Consider the following 26,358-nt stretch of genomic DNA (forward strand, 5'->3'; position numbering starts at 1 on the left):
GCGCTGAGTAAAGAAGTACTTCCTTTTGTCTGTCCTGAATCTTCCAACATTCAGCTTCTTTGAATGTCCACGAGTTCTAGTATTATGAGAGAGGGAGAAGAACTTTTCTCTATCCACTTTCTCAATGCCATGCATAATTTTATACACTTCTATCATGTCTCCTCTGACCAGCCTTTTCTCTAAACTAAAAAGCCCCAAATGCTGCAACCTTTCCTCGTAAGGGAGTCGCTCCATCCCCTTGATCATTCTGGTTGCCCTCTTCTGAACCTTTTCCAACTCTATAATATCCTTTTTGAGATGAGGCGACCAGAACTGTACACAGTATTCCAAATGCGGCCGCACCATAGATTTATACAACGGCATTATGATATCGGCTGTTTTATTTTCAATACCTTTCCTAATTATTGCTAGCATGGAATTTGCCTTTTTCACAGCTGCCGCACACTGGGTCGACATTTTCATCGTGCTGTCCACTACAACCCCGAGGTCTCTCTCCTGGTCAGTCACCGCCAGTTCAGACCCCATGAGCGTATATGTGAAATTAAGATTGTTTGCTCCAATATGCATAATTTTACACTTGTTTATATTGAATTGCATTTGCCATTTTTCCACCCATTCACTCAGTTTGGAGAGGTCTTTTTGGAGCTCTTCGCAATCCCTTTTTGTTTTAACAACCCTGAACAATTTAGTGTCATCAGCAAACTTGGCCACTTCACTGCTCACTCCTAATTCTAGGTCATTAATGAACAAGTTGAAAAGTACAGGTCCCAATACCGATCCTTGAGGGACTCCACTTTCTACAGCCCTCCATTGGGAGAACTGTCCGTTTATTCCTACTCTCTGCTTTCTGCTTCTTAACCAATTCCTTATCCATAAGAGGACCTCTCCTCTTATTCCATGACTGCTAAGCTTCCTCAGAAGCCTTTGGTGAGGTACCTTGTCAAACGCTTTTTGAAAGTCTAAGTACACTATGTCCACTGGATCACCTCTATCTATATGCTTGTTGACACTCTCAAAGAATTCTAATAGGTTACTGAGACAGGACTTTCCCTTGCAGAAGCCATGCTGGCTCTGCTTCAGCAAGGCTTGTTCTTCTATGTGCTTAGTTAATCTAGCTTTAATAATACTTTCTACCAGTTTTCCAGGGACAGAAGTTAAGCTAACTGGCCTGTAATTTCCGGGATCCCCTCTGGATCCCTTTTTGAAGATTGGCGTTACATTTGCCACTTTCCAGTCCTCAGGCACGGAGGAGGACCCGAGGGACAAGTTACATATTTTAGTTAGCAGATCAGCAATTTCACCTTTGAGTTCTTTGAGAACTCTCGGGTGGATGCCATCCGGGCCCGGTGATTTGTCAGTTTTTATATTGTCCATTAAGCTTAGAACTTCCTCTCTCGTTACCACTATTTGTCTTAGTTCCTCAGAATCCCTTCCTGCAAATGTTAGTTCAGGTTCAGGGATCTGCCCTATATCTTCCACTGTGAAGTAAATTTCCTTTACTATGGGATGATAGAGAAGTGATCCTGGCCCTCCTCTGTGTGACAACCTTTCAAGTACTTGAAGAGTGTTGGATTCCTGGATTAAGATCCTTCATTTGTTGCCAATTTCACACTGTTGACATGAATTCAAGTGGATTAGAGAGTGGTGTGGTTGGTTGTCCCATGGGGTGTGGAAGGTAGGGAGAAAATCTGTAGGTATACTGAGGCATTATTGGGTTAAGGGCACCACTAAGGGATCTGCTAGTGCTTTATGACTAGAGGGACCTGGGGGTGCCCTTTAACTTGCCATGTGCAATATGGATTAATGTGGGTGCAATGAGCCCTGGCTGCACATGATGGGTTCATTCCCAAGGTTTGCCTGGTAAGAGATTTCTTCCCCATTCTTTGCTGGGGAGCCACATGCCCAGGAGTCTGGAGGAATACTTCCCTACCAGAATTAGTGAAGTTCTTCAGCTGCCCATGCCTTCTGAATTTGGTTAATTGGTCTGCAGATCCTCCATTTTGTCATATTTTAAATATACCTTTATTCTAATATTTTGTCTCACAAGTCTTCTTTGTGAGTGTGGGGGCAAAGCTGAGTTTCTGAGGGACTATGGTACGCTGTCATATTGTGAGTCTGGTGGAAAGTATAAAAATACAAGTACTAACTGGAAAATAACTGATAAAGAACCAAATCTGCTCTACCGTTTTTTAAAACAACAACCCTAGTTTTAAACAAAGTAGCTGATTTGAGCTGCAATATATGATGTGCTATCACAGAAATACAGGAATCTATAGAATACTTTATTTCAATGTGCATTCATTAGATATTCTTTTGAGTATCACAGTAAAAAAAATCATTGAAATAGTTCAATAGAATGAGAAAATTCAGGTGCAGGAAATTTATTCAATTGAATTGAATGACCAAACATGTAGCAGACTAATTTGAATAGCTAGAATAGGTGATTAGCTGAGGAACATTGACAAAAAATCAGTGCATTTAGAATTAAGTCTGATATGGAGAGAGTTATCAAGACTCATCACAGCTATAATTTGAGTGATTATTATCCTTGTTCGCAATGATAGTCATCTATTCCACATCCTTACTTCCAATATTAATTACACTGAGAAGTGAGATCAATTTATCAATGCTATGTAAATCATGCTAATTTGATTGCTTCTATGACTCTGTTGGTTGTATGGTTCTGTGCACTTTGTACACATTTGTGTCTCATGTTTTACATGTACATGTGCACTAACTATGTACTATGTAGCAAAAGCAAGAGTAGGGAAGTGTTTTCATCCAAAGGCCTGCATTTCTTCATGGGCAACTTTTTGGGGTCACATGTCACAAAAAAGTGGCTGGGTCAATAGGTGTGAATCTTATGTTTGTACAGTAGGTTACATTCCAGCCAGAAAAAAGTCAGAGGTCCATGCAGGCATCCAAGCAAAGAGATATTATTACAGTTCAAGCCAATTGGCAGTGCCTGCAAAGCCCCTTTTAGCCAAGGCCCACCCTTACCTGCTTCTGTCAGATAGGTGGATGTGGCTTGCCCAAAATGGCTTCTCAGTCCAAATGGTGAGAATTAGTGGGCCAAGTTTGGCCTGAGGGCCAGAGATTCCTCAACCTGGCCCTAAGTATTTAAATGACTAGGGCCTGACTCTGTGATCCTAATCCACATATTAGCTCCTGTTTATTTACTTGTCAGCTCTTATTTTCCAGCTTTTAACTGAAGTTCTCCAATCCAGTATAGCTGAAAGCATCACAAGAATGCAGGTATCATATGATATTTCATGAATGAGATTTCATTGACCCTATTTTCAAAAGTAAATTCCCATTTACTAATTTTGGAAGGGCTATCTTTTAATTCCATTTGTTTGTGTTAATATCTCATGAGGCCTTGGCATCACTCTGTTCTGATATTTTCCAATTTTCTGATTGTTTTTGGTTAAATTTCTGACAATTTAAAATGTTGAGGTTTAATTTATGTTTTAAATTTTGTATATTGTATCATTGTAAACCGCCTTAAGACCTAGGTGGTGAAAAGCAGGATATTATATATCTATATTTATATATTTTAACCAACATGTGTTCAAACCTTTGGATATTCGAGAAGCTCTGAATCTAAAATTTTAATGTTTTGAAGTAGTCATACAGGTTATTTCAGAATTATTCTTGTTTTATTTATTTGGTTTTTAAATTGTCCTACTTTAATCCTTCACATTAAGGTGGGATAACATATCCCTAACAAAACAAAATTATTCTTCATAAAAATATACTATAAACTAGATTGTTATTGCTTGCAACAGTGGAATTCAGGAAGGTTTTTTAAGGCTTTTAAAAAATAATAATAATGTAAGGAACAATTTCAGATCATCCATCATACCAAGACCTTTGAAATTGCTTTTGCACTTTAATTCCACCTCAGTTGCATGTAGAAATTAAAAATCTACTTATAGAGATCCCTGTTATTCTTCACAGGATCCCAGAGGTACACCAATGAAACTAGTTTTTAAAGCTTATTAAACATATTAGAGGAAATATGTCCCAGACACACATCCCAATTAAAAGCAACATTTTGTATTCATTTACACCCATACATCTCAAATGAGATATGCATGATTTTATGGATAAAGTGGGAATATAATTTAGACCACATTTTGTGGACAAGCAAAAGATAACCACAAGATAAAATGTTCTAATATCCTTCTTTCTTTTTTGATACATGTGGGGCCTGTTTTCTGTATATGAGCAAGAAAGATATCCTGAAGACAGATGTCTAGGTTTGAGAGTGCCAACCAAATTTAGTTAGAATTGAGATTTTTGATGCACATGCAAGAATCTGCATAGCTCCCTTCACCTTTAATATTTATTTCACTTTGGTTCTCTAGAGAGTTCATGCCATCACCTTATATGTCCCATGACACTGTGTGACTGACCCAAGATCACCTTGTAGGTTTTATGGCTAAGGGTGCAATCCTTTTTATATATTTACGCTGGGCTGAGGGAAGTTAGGATATGGCGGATCTCTGGCTGAGCCAGCTGGCTAAAGTGCCATAAGCCCCTCATCCCAGCTCAGCTGAGGCTTAGCCAACAAAATTCCACACTGCCAGCATATGAGACCAGCATAAATTAAGCCAGCGTGAGTCCAAAAAGAGGCATTCTGGGGATATGGTGGGGCAGGACTGAGGGGAGGGGGACTTATACAGTATCCAACATCTATTCATGTGGTCATGTGACCTCCAGTTCCAGCATAAATTAAGCCAGAAAAAAAGGTGGTCTAAGTAAAAACACACAACAGCTCTGATTTTTGCTGATTTTCTTTCTACTGGGCCCTGCTGGTGAGCCGGCATTCTCCCCTCCTGAATGGAGTTTGGATCTGCGTACTTTAAGATGGCATAATTTCAGATGGCTTAAATTATGCCATCTTCCCCAGTGCAGTATTGCTCTGTAAATATGCATCTGATTCTCAGTCTCCGTTGGCTATGACATAGTCCAGAAGTGCAAAACCTTCAGCCCATGGGCCAAATGTGGCCTCCAGGACTCTCCCCAGGCCCCACACTACTTCTGTGCACCTTTGTTTTATTTAGCACAGGGTTTTTTCCAATGTCACTGTCAACCCTCTTTACAAATGTTACCCATAGTTATAAATGTAGAGCAAAACTAGGAGAATCTCTAAGACAAAGCTTGCAAAATTCCTCAATAAACTAAAAGAAAACAAATACAGAAACATAAAAAATAAAGCAATTTTTTTTAAAATAAACTCCTTATTTAAATTTATTTATTTATTTAAGGTACACATATCTTGCTTAATCATTAGCATTTCTAAGCTGTGTACATAAAAGTGAGTCATACAGATAATAAAAAAGTGAAAATTCCTCATAAAGCTTAATATAAACCCGGGCACAACCTTAAAATGCCTTTTGGAATAAGTCTTTGTCATTCACTGCATTATAGTGTTGCGCTCCTCCCCAATCTCCAAGCGGTGAGGTTTCAGGGGTCCCTGCCCTCATCCAGGTTTTGGTTTCCTTTGGGAAGAAGGTCAGTAGAGACTGTGGTGTGTTTATGAAATATGGTTTATTTATTTACACATATTCCAACCTGAGCTTAAGATGGAGGGGGTTCAAGGCATCAGCAGTCCGATACCCAGCTTTCCCATCAATGTTACAGGAGGCACCCCAAACACCATGGTGCAGAGAGCCAGTCCCTCTACCTGTCTGCAGTTACCAGCCTTTCTCTAGACTACAAGACTACACTAACACTACAAGCCTCTGCTGGGCTCCAGGAGGGGGGGATGCTCTCCTGAAGATTTTCAATGACAAAAGGATCTTCCTGGCCCATTCAGCAGTTGCTGGGCAACTGATAGACCCATTATCCTACCTGGCCACTCTATTTGGTTAACAAAAGACTCATTTGACCCTCAGAGAGTTCCTCATTCCAAATCAGAGGCTGGAAAGGGGACCCACAGGAATCATCCATCCCAACCCCCATGCTCATAACAATAGATTCAAATGGTGACAATGTAGTGGCTATCTGAATTGCAATGTATCTAATTCACATCTTGCCTCAGCGATCAACCCATGTAGTGGCCTTAGCTAGCCTAATCATTCTAACAGAAGAGAAAAAAGCAAGCTTGTATTTTAGTCAAGAGGAATAGAGAAAATAAGATAGAGGAGAACATATATCAAATGCCTGACACGTGAGAGTCCTAGATTAATTTCCAAATCGAAGAGATTTGAATATCACTGAGTAAGTAATTATTGCCGTAAGGGTGCATATTTAAGTGGGTGGTGCTACTGAAAGCAAAACCCATCTCCCAGTGAGGTACCTTTGCTGTGGTTCCCAGCTTTTGCACACATTTGGTCTTGCTGGTAGGTGGTACAATTGTATTTCACAGCTGAACAACACATTTCTTGAAGGTTAAGGAGCCCTCCAAACAGAGCACTGTACCTCTGAAAACGGAAACAGATGCAGCATTTAAAAACAAAACCAACCTTCATTTCCGTTAGCCCTATCATTCCCTTTCATTCCTCTGGATATCCATATGAACAGTAAAGGGCTGCTCTAGATACTCTTAATCATGGCAGATCATTCCCAGCTACCTGAATGAATCCATGGACTTCAAAGGCAGCATATAATAGAATAAGATATTATTGTACATAAGTAAGATAAGAGAATCTAGCCCTTTACATTAGTCAGCCATTTTCTTTTGATCATGCAGTTCTAATAGTCTTTTGCAAAGAACCTGTCTTAAGAATAGCCTGTTAAAATGTAATGAAATATTAGGTAAGATTAAAAAGCCTAGCAAATGCTATAATTTTTTAGCTCTCACTGATGCAGCGAGGTCATTAAAGTATAATCCGATGCATGTATGCTCAGAAATAAATTTTGTTGTGTTGATTAGGGTCTTTCTCCCAGTTAAGCAGGCATAGCATTTCAACTTTAGCTTGGCATTACTTTAGCCTCAGAAAACATGAAGCAAATGGATACCTGTTTAATATGCACTTAATACCAGAGGTGATTCAGGCATGTAAACTTCTGGAGAGAAATAGAAAGCACAAGTTACTTGCAGTTCCTGTTTTTGTGCTCTTTATTAAAAGTACATTAAAAGTACATCCATATGTATCTTTCCTGCAGAAAGAGTTATGAGTGTGTGAATGCACACACGGAGAGAACAGGCATTGTCCCATGAGAGAGATATGCCAGCCCCCATTTTAGCCAGTGCAAAGGAATGTGAAAACAGGAAGTGTGAGCCTTTTGTACTTCCTGTTTTCTCTCTTGAATGAATATTCAAAAAACTGCTTTGAATGACACTGGACATCTTGGCACTCTTAGTAGGGGAAGATTTGGATTTTTGAAAAGGCTCTCAGATTCTCCTGTTTGCTCCCTTCCTGTACCTGTGGTTCACCTTCCTCTTCAACCTGCTATAATTGATCAGGACTGCAGGTATGCCACATAGAAAGCAGGAGCTGGGAGCGCTGAAGGTGAAGAATAACAGGGTCAAGAATGGAACAGGCAGAACAAGCGATTGCTAACTTATCTTCTGCCTTATTGGGAGGTTTAGAGGTATATACAAGTTTTAACCTGGCAACCCTGTAAAGGTCTTATTTGAAAACCAAAAGAAATAATAAATGTAGGGTTACAAAGATGTGTCAATGTTTGTTCTCTCAATTTCTCATTTTTTTCCAATGTTACATTTAGTTCCGTACATTTCTGCAGCAATTTACAATTTAAAAGAAAACTGCTTACAAAAATTCTTTAGCATTTTAGTGCAAATTTCTCCTAATGAACACATTTTTGTATGCAGCTTTGACTAATATACACATTTCTGCAAGAATCTCTTCTAATATTATACATTATATTCACTAATACTCATTTTTGCACATTTTCCCCAAATATATTCATTTTGTAAACATTGTTTGGTTGGAGAACTGCATAACAAATTTCAGATACATGCGAAGTTTGATGGATTGCTGTTTCAGTTCTCATACTGTTTCAGAAAGTGCGACTTGATAAATTCAGTTTTAAAGTGAAACTGAATTGAATTTCTCTCACTTCCCTAGATAGATGTATAAGAAACACAGGAGGAACAATAAACACTTAAAACAATCAGGTTTTAATCCAAACAAACCAGAACTTGTCCCTGAAGGATATACAAAACACTATTTTACAGAGCTGGTTCATCTGTTTCATATGACAATAACTTCAGGTCCTTTTCAACTCTATGATTTTATGACTAGGACAACACAGATATTAAAAATATAAGCAGCAGGTAATCTTCCATATCCATGGTGTAGTATAGAAATACTCATGGGACTAAGGCTACAATCCAGTACAGAGGTAAGCTCCATTGGGTTCAATGGGATTTACTCCCACGTAAGTGTGTATCGGATTGCAGCCTAAAGCAGGAACATAATATGAAACTTGTGTGTCAGTGAAATAACTTTCAATACATTGGCATCAAGAGAATGCATGAAACATAGCCAGTCAACCCACAAGTCATGTTACAATAGACATGCATGGCTTTAAGAGTTTCTTTGGAGTTTAGAACTTGTGGCACTTGACCAATGTCTGAAGGCTAGGTAGGTGGAAAAATATAACATATTCATTTTTTTTTTAAAAAGTATTTTAATCTTTCAGTATGAGCCTCCTTTTAATGTGTCAGAGTGGGAGTAGTCAGGGGCCTGTCACTGAGGTAATATTGGGCAGGGGTCATAAGAGTGGTGGGATGCAGACTGGCCATTACAGGGGAATAAATGCAAGACATATTTGTGCTTGCATCTCTTCTGGTCCCCCTTCCAATCCCTGGGGTGCTGGTAGCCATGCTGGGAATCCCCTGGATCTTACTGTCTTGCTGATGAATGCAAGGTCAGTGACTAATAAAACTACTATAATTCAGGATCTAATCCTGGTTGAATGCGCTGACCTTGCCTGTATCACTGAAACCTGGCTAAATGACCAAAGTGGAGTAAGTCTTTCCCAGCTCTGTCTACCAGGTTTCGTGGCACTACAGCAACCTAGATCCAGGGGACGGGGAGGTGGGGTCACTGTTGTTTGCAGAGAATGCATCTCCCCTGTCAGGTATCCTGTCCATAACACTTCCAGCTTTGAATGTGAGTGCCTGGTGTTAGGTCAGAGACACAGAGTGGGGATTCTGTTGGTGTACTGTCCACCCCGCTGCACAACTGTCTCCCTCCCTGAGCTGGTGGAGCTGGTCTTGACCTTGATGTTGGAGTTCCCAAGGCTGGTTGTCTTGGGTGATTTCAATATACATGCTGATGCTAGGCTCACAGGTCCAGTCTGATTGTCAGCTTCGGGGCCGGGAGCTGGGCTGTAACTAAGCAGCCGGCAGCTAGCTAGGTCACAAGTCTGCTAAGGCCAGCAGATAACAGGAGCCGGCTGGAGAAAGGAATGCCTCTAGCAACTGTACCAGTAGCAGTGTCCGTAAGCGTCGTCGAGGTGGGGAAGCTAGGTTCAGAAAGCCAGGGGTTCAGTCCGAAGGGTCTGGAGTCTACAAACTACATTTCATGTGGAGATCACGCCTGACGCTGTAGTCAGCAACACGCTGAAGCCAGGGTCTATCTTTTAAAAAACACCTCTGCAGACAGGTGGGAACAATCATCCCTCTGGCTTCTGCAAGCGTGCTGGCCTTAAACGGACAGGCCGGCCCCTCTGCTGCCTGACTTTCTGTTGCCTCCGCTCTGCAGGTGGGAGGGGAGCCTCCTGGTCACTGCCTGATTTGGGCTGAAGAGCTTCAGCTGTATCTTGGATGTTCTCCAGCTGAGGGGGAGTAGAAGCTGCATTTTCAGGAGTTTCCTCTGTTTCCCCTTCTGGGTCTGTGGCTGTTACTCCTGAGTCATCCTTGTCTGATGAGTCCTCCGAAGGGGCCATGACACTGAGAGCCATGGGGCTATCTCTGATATCATTTGGACCAATGCATGTGGCAGGACACACATTAGATCTGGTGGGTTTTTCTGAGACAGGAGGAGGGTGATCTGAGGGTGGAGGGATTCTTAGTGACTCCATTGTCATGGACAGATAGCCACCTGACAAGGTTTAGGCTTTGTGCCTTCGGTAACCTTCTCAGGGGTGGAGAGCTGATTAAGATCGTCTGCCCTTGGAGACTTATGGGTCTGGATGGTTTCCTGAATGCTGTGGGGGATGTTCCCAAAATGGTTGGCAATACTACCGGAGCCCTGATTAATCTCTGGAATAAGAAGCTGACCTGGGCAGTGGACACCATCACTCCAAAGTGCCCTCTCCCACCAGGGAGGCTCGCAACACACCTTGGTTTACTCAAACCTTGGGCCTGGTGAAATAACAGGGACGATAACTAGAGGGATGATGGAGAGAAACTCAAGTCTGTTTCCGACCAAACACAGGCTAGAGCTCATTGTTGAGCCTATCATGAGGCGGTGATGGTAATGAAAAAAGCTCATTTCTCTACCACCATTTGTATCTGTTTTAATATTTTTGTGATTTTGTGTGTATTATTTTATTGTGAGCAGCCCTGAGTGCCCTGTTATAATGTAGAAAGGCAGGGTAGAAATATTTTAAATAATATCATCATCATCTCTTATGGGGAATCTAGTCAAACCGAGTAAGTTTTGGCAAAATTAGTGTTCATAGGAATGAGTGCTTGGGAGGAAGTTCTGAAAGACTTAAGGAAAGCAGCTGGGCCTAATTAGCCAGCTGGGAGTAGAATGCTACATAACTAACTCAAGTAAAATTCTGACTCACTTAACCATAGAAATTTCATGGGGAAGGTAACTGAAATGCTTTAACTAGTGGTATGTTCATGGTTGAAAAACAAACTCTGAATACAAGAGGCTAAGCAAATCCCCCATAAGATTATAAAAAAGAAAGAGGAAGGCTAGAGAGCATCTCCTGGGAGCCCTCCAACTTCTCTACCATGATGGAGTGAGAACCATACAAAGAGTGTTGTAATGTTTGGAAACTCAAGGGACAAATCTCTTTCTCCATGGTATATCTAAAGCTTAACAGAATGGACTTTATCTTCTCAGGGGCGTTCTTGCAAAACATCTATTCAAAAAGCATATGCATCACATGTAGTTGGGCCCTGTCTTAATTTACCTTGGAAAAGCATATACTAAACAGGGTTTATAGCAGCAAATGAGTTCTGGAAAAGGCATGGGATTTCTTTTTTAAAGGAATGAAATCTACAGTACCTATAACTTGTCAGTATTATATGAAATTGCAGTGATTTTGACAAAACTGCAGTGATTTTGCATCAGTAAGATTTCTCCTCAGAGGTTCAGGCTTCAGGTGAACACCCTTGTCACTCTGACAAAGAAGGGCACTTTTAACCAGGGCTGTAGACACTCACCCTAATCTGCTCTGGAGTCCCCAAATCAGGCTGACCTGTTCTGGGCCAACCCAGGGACTACCCAATCCTCCCCAGTTCCACTTCCAAATTAGTTTTGGGGGTGGGGCTAATGTTTAATTAGGTGGGTTTAAAAAATGCATTTACATGTGTCTTTTTTCTCAAAATACATACAGAAATCCATCTTTTGGTACATTTAAAATGACAAGAACTGTGGTGCAACATTTCAAAAAGTGCAAAACCTAGTGGACAGCTCAGTTCTGATCCACACATTAATCCAGAGATGTGAATCCAGGGCCGGTTCCAGGAATGCCGGGGCCCTTGGGCATCAGCCTGCTCCGGGCCCCTCCACTCCAGTTCCATGATCTGTGGCACGAGCTGTGCCATGGATCGCAAGACAAGAGCTTCCGAGCCACCAGCCGCTGCCGCCCGCCACCATCCCCCCATCTCCATCCCCCCTGCTTCACCTACCTTTCTCTGCTGTTATTTGTGGCTGGGTGCACTGCGCACGTAGGGTTGCCATCAATCAAGATGGCAGCTGAGGTTTCCGTATGGGACTGAAGCCTCTGCTGCCATCTTGGTTGATGGAACGCAGCGCGCGTATTGCTGCCACCAGCCAAGATGGTGGCAGAGGCGTCAGTCCCTTACAGAAACCTCGGCTGCCATCTTGATTGATGGCAACCCTGCACGAGCAGTGCGTGCAGCCGCAAAGAACAGCAGAGAAAGGTAGGTGAAGCAGGGGGATCGTGGCGGCGGCGGCAGATGGCTTGGAAGCTCTTGTCTTGTTATCCACAACATAGCTCGTGCCACAGATCATGGAAGGGGAGCGGAGGGCCCCCCAGGGGCTCCTGTAGCTGCAGGGCCCTCGGGCTAATGCCCAACCTGGTTGCCCTTTGGAACCAGCCCTGTGTGAATCAGGACATTATGTAAAGGAATGTATAAAGACTGAATCCCTCAAACATCACTACACTCAAGTCACAAAATGTTTTTTTTAATGAAATTACTAATTATTTGCCTTGTGCTAATGGCAAAAGGGTAGCAAGGAGAGGATGATGATAAGAAGATGACAAAAAGTGTCATTTCACTACAGCTTGGGTTTTTAAATCATGCCAGTTACTTTCAGTGCGTTACATATATGTTCAGAATTCATTGTTAATTGTAAGATCTCTATTGTAACATTTTTATTGTTGATTTTTCCCCACTCCAGACCCAATTTAATTGAAATACTGCACTATTTTCTTTAAAGAACATTTTCTTTAAAAACAGGAGAACTATTCATAAGTCTATTCTTCTGATTGCCTCCACTCTTTCCCCCAGGGTGTCTTTTGTTGCTTTAGAAGGTTTTTGTCTGAAGATACGTTAAAATCTTTCTCTGTATATGTGTGTGCGTACGTGTGTGTGTCAGACCCATTTCAGAGAAGCAAAGAAAATAGGTGAAACAATTAGATGCTTTTTTTGACTTTTCCAATATAAAAATCAGATAGACATATTTCTTTCTCTCTTTTTCCAGATGGAATGTAAAATTCAACAAAAGATGAAGACATTTGCCAGGACTTTGAAAGGTACCTTGCAAGTTATGTCAAAGTGGTGCACCATTCTACGAACAAATAGCTCAAACTTTTCTTCAAGATCGTTTCGTTAGTGCTGATTTTGTTTTCAGGACATAACAAATGCTCCACCCGAAGGATCAAGGAAGATGTATGTTCTGTCACAAATGAAGAATTTACTTTGCATAGGGAAATCTGAACCAGCACTTCTTTTTTTAAAAAAATCTAAACCAGCACCTCTTTTTTATTAATTTCACTGCTGCCACCAAGTGGATATGCAGTCCTACAACCAGCTGAAGGCAGCTGAGGGACCTTATTTCAGAAGCAGCAATAAGAATAGGAAGCAGCAGAAATGCTACTTTGCTGGCAAAAAGTAAGGTTCACAGGCAGATGACATCTATACTGTCAAAGACCCCCTGGTACATACACCAAATGATACGTTGCTGCTCATAGGGACCAAAATCTACTGGTGTGGTTATTTATGGTGTTGTTATTTCCCTCCCATTGGTGTCAATGGGAGGGGAAATGGGGGGGAAAATCTGCCCCCATCTCCTGCCCTAGCTAATTCAAGCAAAAGCAACCCCATCACCACTGCAAGGTCTGGAATTACTCTGTCCATAAGGAGTAAGCCTTATTTAGGTCAGTGGGAATTATTTTTCAGAAAACATACGTAGTACTGGACTGTAAGATTTATTTAATGGCTGCTCCTAAATAAAATCTCTATCACAGATTTCTGTAAGACCAAATCTGCAATGATTATCCTATTTTTGATTCATGTTCTCATATTTTAAAGAAATTTGGATTCACACCCTTTTCAGTCTAAGAGATCAGCGTTGATCAAATTGCTTTAACAACTTCAGCTTTGTTTAGTTCACTTCAACTCCTGTAGCTTCAACCAGCTAGACTATGTTTCATTCACTTTCATAAATGTGATTAAAATTGAAGCAGATATTGCTTTAGCACAGCCAATCTACCTAATGCATAATGAACTTTGGTCCTTGCATCTCCAATGTCATTTGTGGGACATAACAAACAGCAATAATCAGTTTATGGCTTGTGAATGATGGCAGTGGATGGTTTGCTCATGTTGCATGATAAAATTTCAAGAAAAAGCAGTAATTTGTCTGATTGCTAGAAAAAACAATCTAGCACACTGTACTGTCAGCTTTGAAACAATATTGCTGTCACTGAAGATACCATAAAAATGTGCAAAGATTTGTGGGGCTCTGAATTCTAATAGGCATCAAACAATATATTGTGTTATCTTGTATTGGCGCCATTAAATTGGTTGAAAGGTTCACCAGGGTACCATCCCTCAGGAAATCTATGTCAGATCAAGGAAGCTGTCTCCAGCTGTAGGCCTGTACTGTTAAAAGCCTGTAGAAGTGAGGATCAGCCTCTTAACATGAAAAAAGTGTTTGCAGATGAAAAAGCCTCTTCTGAAATACTGATTCAGAAGTAGACGAAGACAACCCATGGTTTAAAATATATGGTGTGACTTCATTTTGAAGGAGGTCTTTGAGACAAAATGGTTAGAATCCACCTTAGTTTGGAATAAAGCAGTTAAGAACAAAACCCTCTAAAAACATATTTACAATAAGGATGGGATGAACTTCCCTTCCCAGTTTCCCAAATACACTCTCTCTATGAGAAAATGGGGGCTGAATTTCTGCTGCTATCTTTGAAGGGAGAGAAGGAGAAATTTCTCCAACATTTTCTGGAAGGACTTCCTGCTTACGGGTCTCACCAAGAAATATGGCTGGCAGGAAGCTGGTGTCATGGCCCCGTCAGAGGACTCCTCAGATGAGGATGACTCGGGAGTAACAGCAGCAGACCCAGGAGCAGCAGGAGACACGGAGGAGCCTCCTGAGAATCCAGCTCCTTCTGCCCCTCAGCTGCAGAGCACCCCAGGGACAGCAGAGGCCCTGCAGCCAGACACAGACAGTGAACAGGATACTCCCCCCTCACCTGCAGAACGTAGACAGCAGAAGGTCAGGCAGAAGAGAGGCAGGCCTGTCTCCTTAAGTCCCAAACGCTGAGGGCTCACACCTGCTGTCCATCCTGCTCTTTATAAGGCACACCTTGGCTGCAGCTTGTTGCTGACTGCAACGTCAGGCGTGGCTTTGTGTAGACCTAGTTTCCCTGCAGCATCTCTTTGACTGACCTCCTTGGTAATTGATCCCGGACCTCCACTGACCTCGCTTCTGGACTTCTGACTTGGCAAGTACGCTTCGGATAGGCCTGGCAGATTTACAACCCGACTGCTGGCTAAGGACTTTCCTTCCCTGCCAAAGACCCAGGAATTTCCAGCCCCCCCTGACACTGCTGAGGCAGTGTAGAGCTGACAGCTGGGGAGAGAGTAGTTAGGAGATTCTTTGTCTTTCCAGCTGGGTGATGTTTCAACTGTGTAGTAAATCTGATCTTCCTAAAAGATCAGGCTACTAGTTTTGGGGATGTTTGCTGATCCCTCCTTGTCACAGAGGCCCAATTGTCCTCTGGGGCTCTAAGTGCTTTATACCAGCTTGTGCTGGTTGGCCAACTGTGACCCTCTTTTGCAAATCTCCCCTTTAGCACTTTGCACATGATGTCATTGTGGAGCATGGGATCACCTGCTAAAACAAAGGGGAGGAAATCTCCCCTTTAGCACCTTGCACATGATGTCATTGTTGACCTGTCAAATTTGACCAACCCTGGTCTAAAGGAAGTGGGGGTGGGAGGCTAGGGGGGCAGTGGGGGTTTTGGTGATGGGGTAGGTGGTTAGGTGTTCTTTTGGACCTCTGATATTGGGGGGGCAAAGCTAAAGCTTGGGGAATGAACCCCTTAGCATCCTAAATGCAGTGAGCAGGAGTGGCCTGAGACGGAGGGAGGAGAGTGGAAATGGAGTGGTCATCACATCCTGGAGTCTGGAGTGGACAGGGGGAGGTGGGAAGGAAGGCAAATCAGTTCTTGTTGTGAGGAAAACAAATGCTAGAATGCCGTTCATTGCACTACACACATACTGTATGTATGCTATATGTGTGTACATTTGCAACTGTTCTTTTAACAATGCATATTTTAACTGCTGTAACTGGGATAGGGATGGGACAGAGTTGAATCAAACCAGAATCAAGGACCAAGATGGGAATTTGAAAAAAACAACATGTGGATTAGCCCAACAGGGAGATTTTTAGAATATTCCATTCAAAATGTACATTCTTAATATATAATGTGTAAAGCAGCCTGAGGCAATGGTGGGATTTACCCCATCTCCTCAAACTTGGAAAATTCACAAAAGGTTCATCCCCATTTGTTACACTTTCCAACTAACAAATATTATCCCAGGGGCAGGGTTATGTGCTGAGATGCTGTCCCTGCAACTCTGTTTCAACGGGCTGATATAATTATGCAAATCACTCCTTTCTAAGAGTACTGTTTAAACCATCTTTTTAATACCATATTTTATATTATTGTGACATGCCCTGGACCTTTTGGTGAAGGGCAGGTAGTAGCAACAACAACAATAATTCTTAATGTGGTCTCTAGCCATAATACCCAATAGTATTATCAAAATTCTATGAATCAAAGCTATGACACTGTGTTTTAAGTGTGCGAAATAGCACGAAAGAAAAAATGTGACTAATGGTATGTCATCAGTAAGGATATTTTATATTCATGAGGGCTAGAGACCTTTTAAAGAACAATGTTGGGATTCTAGAGTAATTTAATGGAAATGCTGTGTACCATGCCAGAAGCTAAATTGTACAATTCATGGTGCAAGTGCACCCATGCAGAAAATTAACATTCCTGGTCATTATTATGATTTTTAATAGCAGTAATTTCCAGGATCTTGCTTCATTAACTATTTTAAATGATATTTTCAGTACTTGAATTTTGCAAGGATCAACATATTATAATTATACATAGTTATACACAATTAAATCTGTTATATTGCACCTGATTAAACAATGGTTATCTGAACTATTGTCCAGCTACATTACTGGCAACCCCAAATCCTTGTTTTTCTATAGTTAATGCAATATGAAAAATCCTGTGGCTGGCAAATAGAGGGCTACAAGATCAGACCAGATATTAAAAGAAAATAAAGTATTAGCAGCCATCCCTACTGCAAGAAAAAGACTCATGAACAGAAGTAGGGTTTTAAAAACAAATAAAAATAAAGGATATTCTTGCTCATTCATGTATAGCAGGATTGTTGTGTCTAGTTACTCCTAGTAAAGATGCTGAATTCTGTGTAAACTGTAAGCTGATGCATGAAGCACTCTGTACTGAAACTTTCTATTAAATCTACTAAAGAAAAGCACACCTCCACATTCATGTCTGATTTCAGTGAGTTTGGGCAGCACAGCTAACTGTAGTGTGCACAACAGTGTTTCTATTCCTTTAGGGCTGTTTTCATCCTTTGCCATAAAGTACTCAAGAAAAAGAAGAAAAATTGCCAGTATGATTATGAGTATAGTGAGTGCTTTAAAAGAGTAAAGGGTAAGTTAGGGTACCCATTTTTTCAGATCACTTTAAGTTATCTCTTTCTTTCACTATTTAGCAATAAGCACCCAATCCTGCTCTACCCATTATAATACCATTATAATAACTACAGAATAAACAAACGTTTAATTCTTCCTGCAGACAAACAAACATGCTTCTTTATTGCTATCTGGGTAGAGAAGACAAAGAAAACTGAAACTGAAAGGAAGCAAAGGAAAGTTCAAGGAGTGGATTCTAACTGTAGCCCATAATACAAAATTCTAATATTTATCTCTTCAAGGCTCATTCTACTATACAGGGTGGTGTTTTTTAAGATCACTTAAGTAATTATAGGGTGATTGTGTACTCACCCTTCCTTATTCACTGAATTTTTAAGGAGGTCCTATTCTTGTTCCTGTTCTTAAAATAAGCTATCATTCTTTAAATGGAGGTTGTCATTGTCTGCAATGTCACAAATTAAAAAAGAAGACAATATTCCCAAAAAATCCTTCTATGTCTTCTTTCAACTCTATGTGCTCTCCAAGGCTCAGATTGACACTTGAGCAGCTGAATAGAAAGCAGGGTGACTGAGGGGGTAGGAGGGAATGTGGAGACAGGGTAGTATGGAAATGCAAGCAATCTGGGAAACTGGGATGAAGGCAGGGTGGAGAAAGTGTGTGCAGGAATTTGGGGGGGATAGAAAAGAGCATGCACACATGCTGGCACACAGGTTGGATTCAGTAAAATGGATCTTGATGGATAAAATGGATATGATGCTTTCCAGATCCTTATGAATTCTCATAATCTTTATAAAGAATGTGTACAAAACCACCATCAAATTATGCATCTGGGTCTGCAGATCTGTTCTGTGATGTGTTCAGGGATGGTTCCAAAGGGCAGCCAGGTTGGGCCCTGGCCGAGGGGCCCCCTCCTTAGGGTGTGGGGATAGTGCTCCCTTCTGTGATGCTTGGCAGGGTCAACTCCCGACCCTGATGCAGGTTGCAAAGAAAGAGCTCCCAGCCCCCCTACAGACCTTGGGGGCCTGTGATGCCTGCCCACTTCACCTACTTCTCATCCCTTTCTGTGAATGCCTGATGGCAGCAGAGGCTTCTCTAAGGTGCTGATGCCCCTACTGCCATCTTGATTGATGGCAGGCATGTGTGCTCACATGCGTGCCATCAACAAAGATGGCAGTGGGGGTATCAGTTCCTTAGAGAAGCCTCCACTGCCATCTTGGTTGATGGCAGCAACCTACGCGCCCAGTGTGCAGGGCATTCCCAGAGAGAGAAGAGGTAGGTGGAGCGGTCCCGCATGGTCTGTAGGGGTGGGTGGGAGAAGGGGGCCTGGGGCAAGCTGGCACCCAAGGGCCCAGTCATGCCTGGTGCTGGCCCTGGATGTGTTAGTGGCTTTGCCGTCATCATTTGTGGGGGAAAAATCATGAATTTTCATGAGGATCCATAGTTTAGATCAATGTGTTTGTGGTGCTGGCAAGCACTCGATCTGTGATTGTTACTGTGCAGACTACGAATACCATACTGGCTTGGCTAAAAGAATGGAGCAGTAGCAAGCATCACGCAAGGCGCAATTTTCCCAACTAAGTGTGTATAGGATTGCAGTCTTAATTTTATGTCCAGAATTTTGGCACAAGAAAGCCAAAAAACCAAATGCTGGTGGAGCACGAGTTTGCTATTTCGGTTCAAAATTTAAAAAATTCCCCCACAAAAGAAGTTTAGCACTTCCATATATTTCACCCCCCTCCCCCCATGGCTGATTTTGGAGGAGCTCATAAAAAAACGGAACTAACAGAAGCGATTTTGATATTTGTTTTCGTTGAAGAAATGCTCATTAATACTGCAAATAATTGATAAGCCAATAAGGGGTTGTTTTATTTTGTTTTGTTTGTTTCATTGTACGTGTTATCTAGCTAGCAATGATAACAGGAATACAAAGCACATGCATCCATTTATTTTGTATGAATAGGTGATTAAATATTTGTGGGCACTGATAAGCATCTTTCTTAAAGTGTTGTCTGTCTTTCCAATTTGATCTGCTCCACAGTGAATTTACCTCCTTAAATGTACGTTCATTTATGATAACAGTGTGTGATGCATTTGGACTGTGAAAGAATTTACAATGTCATTTTGCTCACATTATGCACTCTTGTTCTATTCACTTTGTGCCGTTTCCATGCTAACTTAATGGTTACATTTTAAGAAGTCATTTTTCTTGAGCATGGTAGCAAGTTGCTATTTTCTGAACAGAAATAAAAATATACTCTTGATAATGGGAAATGTTACACTTAAGTGTTGGGTATTAGAAAATAGGATAAAACAGAGAAAGAAGATAAATGCATCAGGGGAAAATCTAGATGTAGTGCTACCTTTCTGCAGAATCCGCATCAGATCATGGGATCTATCAAGGATCCACTATTTAGAATGTGACAAACAGGTGAATAATAGCAATGTGCAAACTCCCCATGGCTTGCATATGATTAATTTAGAAATAATCCTAGGCATATTCCACCAAAATATCTCAGCTTATTTCCCAGACAGTATGAGTCCAGCCCCCTACTGGGTACAAGAACAGATTATTTCTGCTTCCCATGCAATGTAACAGAGCAGTGTTTTCTACTGGATTGTATGCAGAATTTAAAGGGGCAGATGGCCCAAAGATATCATGTACAGGGATCAGCAGGCAGTTGTTACTTGCTTCACCCTTCACTTCACACACCAGGCTATAGCCTCTTTAAATCATTTTCCTATTTAATGCAATGAATTATTTGATATCAGAGAGACAGAAAGAGGATGTAGTTCAAAAACAACTGGGTGGAGAGGGGAAGCAGACAGCAACCCCCAGCTGAAGACCACATTGCTCCAAGGGTTTTTGGTGAGGAGCAGGTTGTAGTTGCTTCCAGTTCACATATTTTCAGAACTGCAGCTTCCAGGAAACACCTGGAAAGAAAATTGAGATAAAAACGAGTAGCTAAGGGCACACTGAGAGGGGAAATCATGCTGAGGTGAACTACTTCTGTCTTCACTGTTTCTTCTCATCTTGATTCTGCAGGGATGCTAACAAATGTTGTCTCCCCGCCACACATAAATGGAGTTGGAGTTAGCAGAAGAGATGTGGAAGTCGAACTGATTATCATCAGTCAATCATGTCTGTCCTCAATGTCTTCTCCCATCACTTCTCCCTGTTCTTACTATGGTTGTAGCAGATACTACTGGCATTTCCTTCAAGACTATATATCTGTATTTATATCATTAGCACCCAATCCTATACCTACTGAACTGTTGGATCCAAGAAGGTTTTCTATTCTGAGGATTTCACATGTGAGGAGAAAGGTTTTTGAATACTCAGCAGTGTGGGGAAAATCACTCTTCCTGAAGTGTAAGGAGCAGGACTAAACATATAATAGTGGTCCCAGGCTATGGTATGAAGGCATATGAGGCCAACACCCTGCTGAAGCTAAGCAGGATCAGGTCTGGTCAGTGCCTGGATGGAAGACCGCCTGGGAACCATATGTAAGCTGCCATGGGTTTCTATCATGAAAAGAAAGGTGGGGTATAAATGTAATAAATAAATAATTAATAAACTGCTAGGGCATGGACAATTATTTCCTTTTCCATCCAAAAAGGGCATGAGTATACACTAATACTGATTGAGATTTGCTATCAGTAACTTTGGTGATGGAGTTCCCAGTGCCTGCCAGACCCATTTATTGTCAGGGAGGTATTGTGATATCTATCTCTACAGACCCCAGGCACCAATGAGGACTTCTGAGCATCCTCAGAAGCACCCAGACTTTCAAGATGATGCCTCTACCATTGCTAAAGGCCATTGCACCAGCTCTTTCTGCATCTACTTTACCCAATTCACAAAGCTAAGATTTGGGAAAGAGGGAACTGGTGGGAGAAATTTGATTTGGTTCATATTTTAATGTGACTCTACCTCATTCACTCATCCCAAAATAATGTGTGAACTGAAATGCAGCTGGGGGTGGGTGGGTATCACTCAACCTACATCATATTGAAAACATGCACTGGGAAAATCACATGACTAGTGCTGGTCTCCACTAGCCCATGACCCGCATGAACCACATGTTCAGCAACCAAGTAAAGGGGCCCTACCGATGTACCTATGTATTCACATACACATACTCATGTAGGGCTCTTCCAAGTGATGGAGAATCCTGGACCTTCAAGTGGTTACCAAATGTGTGGCTGGCTGCCAACCCATGCATAATTGAGTGAGAAGATGTGACTTGCCAGCCCAACTTCCTCAGTGCTTATGGGAGGGGACCATGTGAATCTTTCTAGTGGCAAAGTTAAATGTTATCTAATATCAGCAGATTGAACACCTCTCAATGATTCAATGTTTCAAAAAAGTGAGCCAAGCAATGTAAATACAGAAGACAAAACCAGCACAACCAAGTTGGCTGTGAAAAAAAATATCTAGCATTAGTCCAAAAATCTTGCACTGGCCCAAATATTCAGCCTGAACTTTTTGCTGATTTGGGGATGAGCGTGTTCCAAGCCACAAGCAAATATGGGAGCATTATACTAGGTCAGTCCACTGCAAAAAAGCTATCCCTATCTATAATAAAAAAAAATAAAAATTTAAGGTGGTTGCAGGCCTCACAAAACATGCTGAGATCTGAAAGTATTTCCAGCATTCACCAACTTTTCATCCTTCTTTAAATATTAAGACAATGTCTAATCATTTAATTGTATATAATAATGAGACAATCCTGAATTGCAGTATATGATTCAATAGGAAAGGGCTATGGCCATATGAACAAGCTACAGGCTATATTATTCTCATAGTACTGAAGGAAACAAACAAATTACTGAAAGAGTATGGTGCACTGTTTTCTATTGTATCTAATATGCAGATTTTCCTGGCACCTGCACATATTTAGCTAAAACTGCACAACTTTAAGTTTTTATAAGTCAGTTTGAGAACAGTGCCCTTAAAGCTGTTAAATTGAATACATCATAAAACTGACATTTTGTGGCTTGAGAAGTACTGTTCTTGTAGTGCTAAACTCACTGCTAAGAAACATCAGTGGTCATAAAAAGTGTCTGTTAACAAGCTTGAAAGGTCACCTATCTTGTCTTGTATAAAATAATTCCCTCTCCCCTAACACTTCACATGAAATCCACAGGCATAAGAAAATGGAGATTCTTTTAACTATATGTAACAAATATTCTTCTTTATTATGGTTTTCAGAATGATGCTCTTTAGTTTAAAATCAGCAAAATATATAGCTGAAGTGATTTATGAAAGATGGAAGAATAAGAAGCTCAGTGTTAAATGGCAGCTTTCTTTTAAGAAACTGTTTTCTGTAGAGCTCTCTGTAATTTGTTGAAGTTTTGAAAAGTAAGCCTAAATTATAGGCTCTTAACTCTAGGGTTAAACAAGAGGACTTCTCTTATCTCATGACTGCTAAGCTTACTCAGGAGTTTTTGGTGAGAACATAAGAACATAAGAACATAAGAAGAGCCTGCTGGATCAGGCCAGTGGCCCATCTAGTCCAGCATCCTGTTCTCACAGTGGCCAACCAGGTGCCTGGGGGAAGCCCGCAAGCAGGACCCGAGTGCAAGAACACTCTCCCCTCCTGAGGCTTCCGGCAACTGGTTTTCAGAAGCATGCTGCCTCTGACTAGGGTGGCACAGCACAGCCATCATGGCTAGTAGCCATTGATAGCCCTGTCCTCCATGAATTTGTCTAATCTTCTTTTAAAGCCGTCCAAGCTGGTGGCCATTACTGCATCTTGTGGGAGCAAATTCCATAGTTTAACTATGCGCTGAGTAAAGAAGTACTTCCTTTTGTCTGTCCTGAATCTTCCAACATTCAGCTTCTTGGAATGTCCACGAGTTCTAGTATTATGAGAGAGGGAGAAGAACTTTTCTCTATCCACTTTCTCAATGCCATGCATAATTTTATACACTTCTATCATGTCTCCTCTGACCCGCCTTTTCTCTAAACTAAAAAGCCCCAAATGCTGCAACCTTTCCTCGTAAGGGAGTCGCTCCATCCCCTTGATCATTCTGGTTGCCCTCTTCTGAACCTTTTCCAACTCTAGAATATCCTTTTTGAGATGAGGCGACCAGAACTGTACACAGTATTCCAAATGCGGCCGCACCATAGATTTATACAACGGCATTATGATATCGGCTGTTTTATTTTCAATACCTTTCCTAATTATTGCTAGCATGGAATTTGCCTTTTTCACAGCTGCCGCACACTGGGTCGACATTTTCATCGTGCTGTCCACTACAACCCCGAGGTCTCTCTCCTGGTCGGTCACTGCCAGTTCAGACCCCATGAGCATATATGTGAAATTCATTTTTTTTGCTCCAATATGCATAATTTTACAAATGGCATTTGCCATTTTTCTGCCCATTCACTCAGTTTGGAGAGGTCTTTTTGGAGCTCTTCGCAATCCCTTTTTGTTTTAACAACCCTGAACAATTTAGTGTTGTCAGCAAACTTGGCCACTTCACTGCTCACTCCTAATTCTAGGTCATTAATGAACAAGTCGAAAAGTACAGGTCCCAATACCGATCCTTGAGGGACTCCACTTTCTACAGCCCTCCATTGGGAGAACTGTCCGTTTATTCCTACTCTCTGCTTTCTGCTTCTTAACCAATTTCTTATCCACAAGAGGACTGTGATGCATCCTTCTCTGGCTCCCCTGTCAGGTTCCTACCTGCTCGTGGTTACTGCCTGTCTCTAGGCACCACCAGGGACTCCACCAGGGACTCCACCAGTCCGGACCGCTCTCTCTTATGATTTCTCTCCCCGCTCTAGCACAGATCTCAACAGATCCCCCTGCTAGGCAACCACCAGTAACGTCCCAATACTAGTATTCCCAGAGACTCTGAATACTGGTATTGTTATTCTCTTCACCGCTGCCACCATTTGTTACAGTTTCCCTTCAGCCTTGGTCATTACCTTACCCTCCCTTCTGGTCTGTGAAACCCCAGCCAAGGATCAGGCCTTTGGTAAACCAAATTAAGTATTTATTAAAGATAACAAAGCTAACAAGATTAACAAGATTTCTTCTTAAGGCACATAAGCATATGGTTCTACTCAATACTAATCCGAACTCCACCTCCCTCCTTCTTCACGCTCTCCTGGCAAACAACTCTCTCAAACCCCACCAAGCAATCCACTCTTTCTCTTCTCCCCCCAGATTCCACAATTTACCACCTCACATTCACCCAGATTTACCTGTCATCCTTTCATTTATACTGTCAGCCATTTTAAACATTCAGCCAATCATCAAGCATTCTATTGCCCATTCACTCCCCCTCCTCTTTCACTACTTACCATGTATACTCTAAACAACCAGCACTTACCATATATACACTAATATATAGGAACATCACAAGGACCTCTCCTCTTATTCCATGACTGCGAAGCTTCCAAAGAAGCCTTTGGTGAGGTACCTTGTCAAACGCTTTTTGAAAGTCTAAGTACACTATGTCCACTGGATCACCTCTATCTATATGCTTGTTGACACTCTCAAAGAATTCTAATAGGTTACTGAGACAGGACTTTCCCTTGCAGAAGCCATGCTGGCTCTGCTTCAGCAAGGCTTGTTCTTCTATGTGCTTAGTTAATCTAGCTTTAATAATACTTTCTACCAGTTTTCCAGGGACAGAAGTTAAGCTAACTGGCCTGTAATTTCCGGGATCCCCTCTGGATCCCTTTTTGAAGATTGGCGTTACATTTGCCACTTTCCAGTCCTCAGGCACGGAGGAGGACCCAAGGGACAAGTTACATATTTTAGTTAGCAGATCAGCAATTTCACCTTTGAGTTCTTTGAGAACTCTCGGGTGGATGCCATCCGGGCCCGGTGATTTGTCAGTTTTTATATTGGCCATTAAGCTTAGAACTTCCTCTCTCGTTACCACTATTTGTCTCAGTTCCTCAGAATCCCTTCCTGCAAATGTTAGTTCAGGTTCAGGGATCTGCCCTATATCTTCCACTGTGAAGACAGATGCAAAGAATTCATTTAGCTTCTCTGCAATCTCCTTATCGTTCTTTAGTACACCTTTGACTCCCTTATCATCCAAGGGTCCAATCGTCTCCCTAGATGGTCTCCTGCTTTGAATGTATTTCTAGAATTTTTTGTTGTTGGTTTTTATGTTCTTAGCAATGTGCTCCTCTAATTCTTTTTTAGCATCCCTTATAGGCTTCTTGCATTTCTTTTGCCAGAGTTTGTGTTCTTTTTTATTTTCTTCATTCGGACAAGACTTCCATTTTTTGAAGGAAGACTTTTTGCCTCTAACAGCTTCCTTGACTTTGCTCGTTAACCATGCTGGCATCTTCTTGGCCCTGGCGGTACCTTTTCTGATCTGCAGTATGCACTCCAGTTGAGCTTCTAATATAGTGTTTTTAAACAACTTCCAAGCATTTTCGAGTGATGTGACCCTCTGGACTTTGTTTTTCAGCTTTCTTTTTACCAATCCCCTCATTTTTGTGAAGTTTCCTCTTTTGAAGTCAAATGTGACCGTGTTGGATTTTCTTGGCAATTGGCCAGTTACATGTATGTTTAATTTAATAGCACTGTGGTCACTGCTCCCAATCAGTTCAACACTGACATCTCGGACCAGGTCCCGGTCCCCACTGAGGATTAAGTCCAGGGTTGCCGTCCCTCTGGTCGGTTCCATGACCAACTGGTCTAGGGAATAGTCATTTAGAATATCTAGAAACTTTGCTTCTTTGTCATGACTGGAACACATATGCAGCCAGTCTATGTCCGGGTAGTTGAAGTCACCCATTACTACCACATTTCCTAGTTTGGATGCTTCCTCAATTTCATATCTCATCTCAAGGTCTCCCTGAGCATTTTGATCAGGGGGACGATAGATTGTTCCCAGTATTAAGTCCCTCCTGGGGCATGGTATCACCACCCACAACAATTCTGTGGAGGAGTCTGCCTCTTTTGGGGTTTCGAGCTTGCTGGATTCAATGCCTTCTTTCACGTATAGAGCGACTCCGCCACCAATACGT

The sequence above is a fragment of the Rhineura floridana genome, chromosome 9 (assembly GCF_030035675.1).
Source record: "Rhineura floridana isolate rRhiFlo1 chromosome 9, rRhiFlo1.hap2, whole genome shotgun sequence".
In the NCBI taxonomy this organism is placed as follows: domain Eukaryota; kingdom Metazoa; phylum Chordata; class Lepidosauria; order Squamata; family Rhineuridae; genus Rhineura; species Rhineura floridana.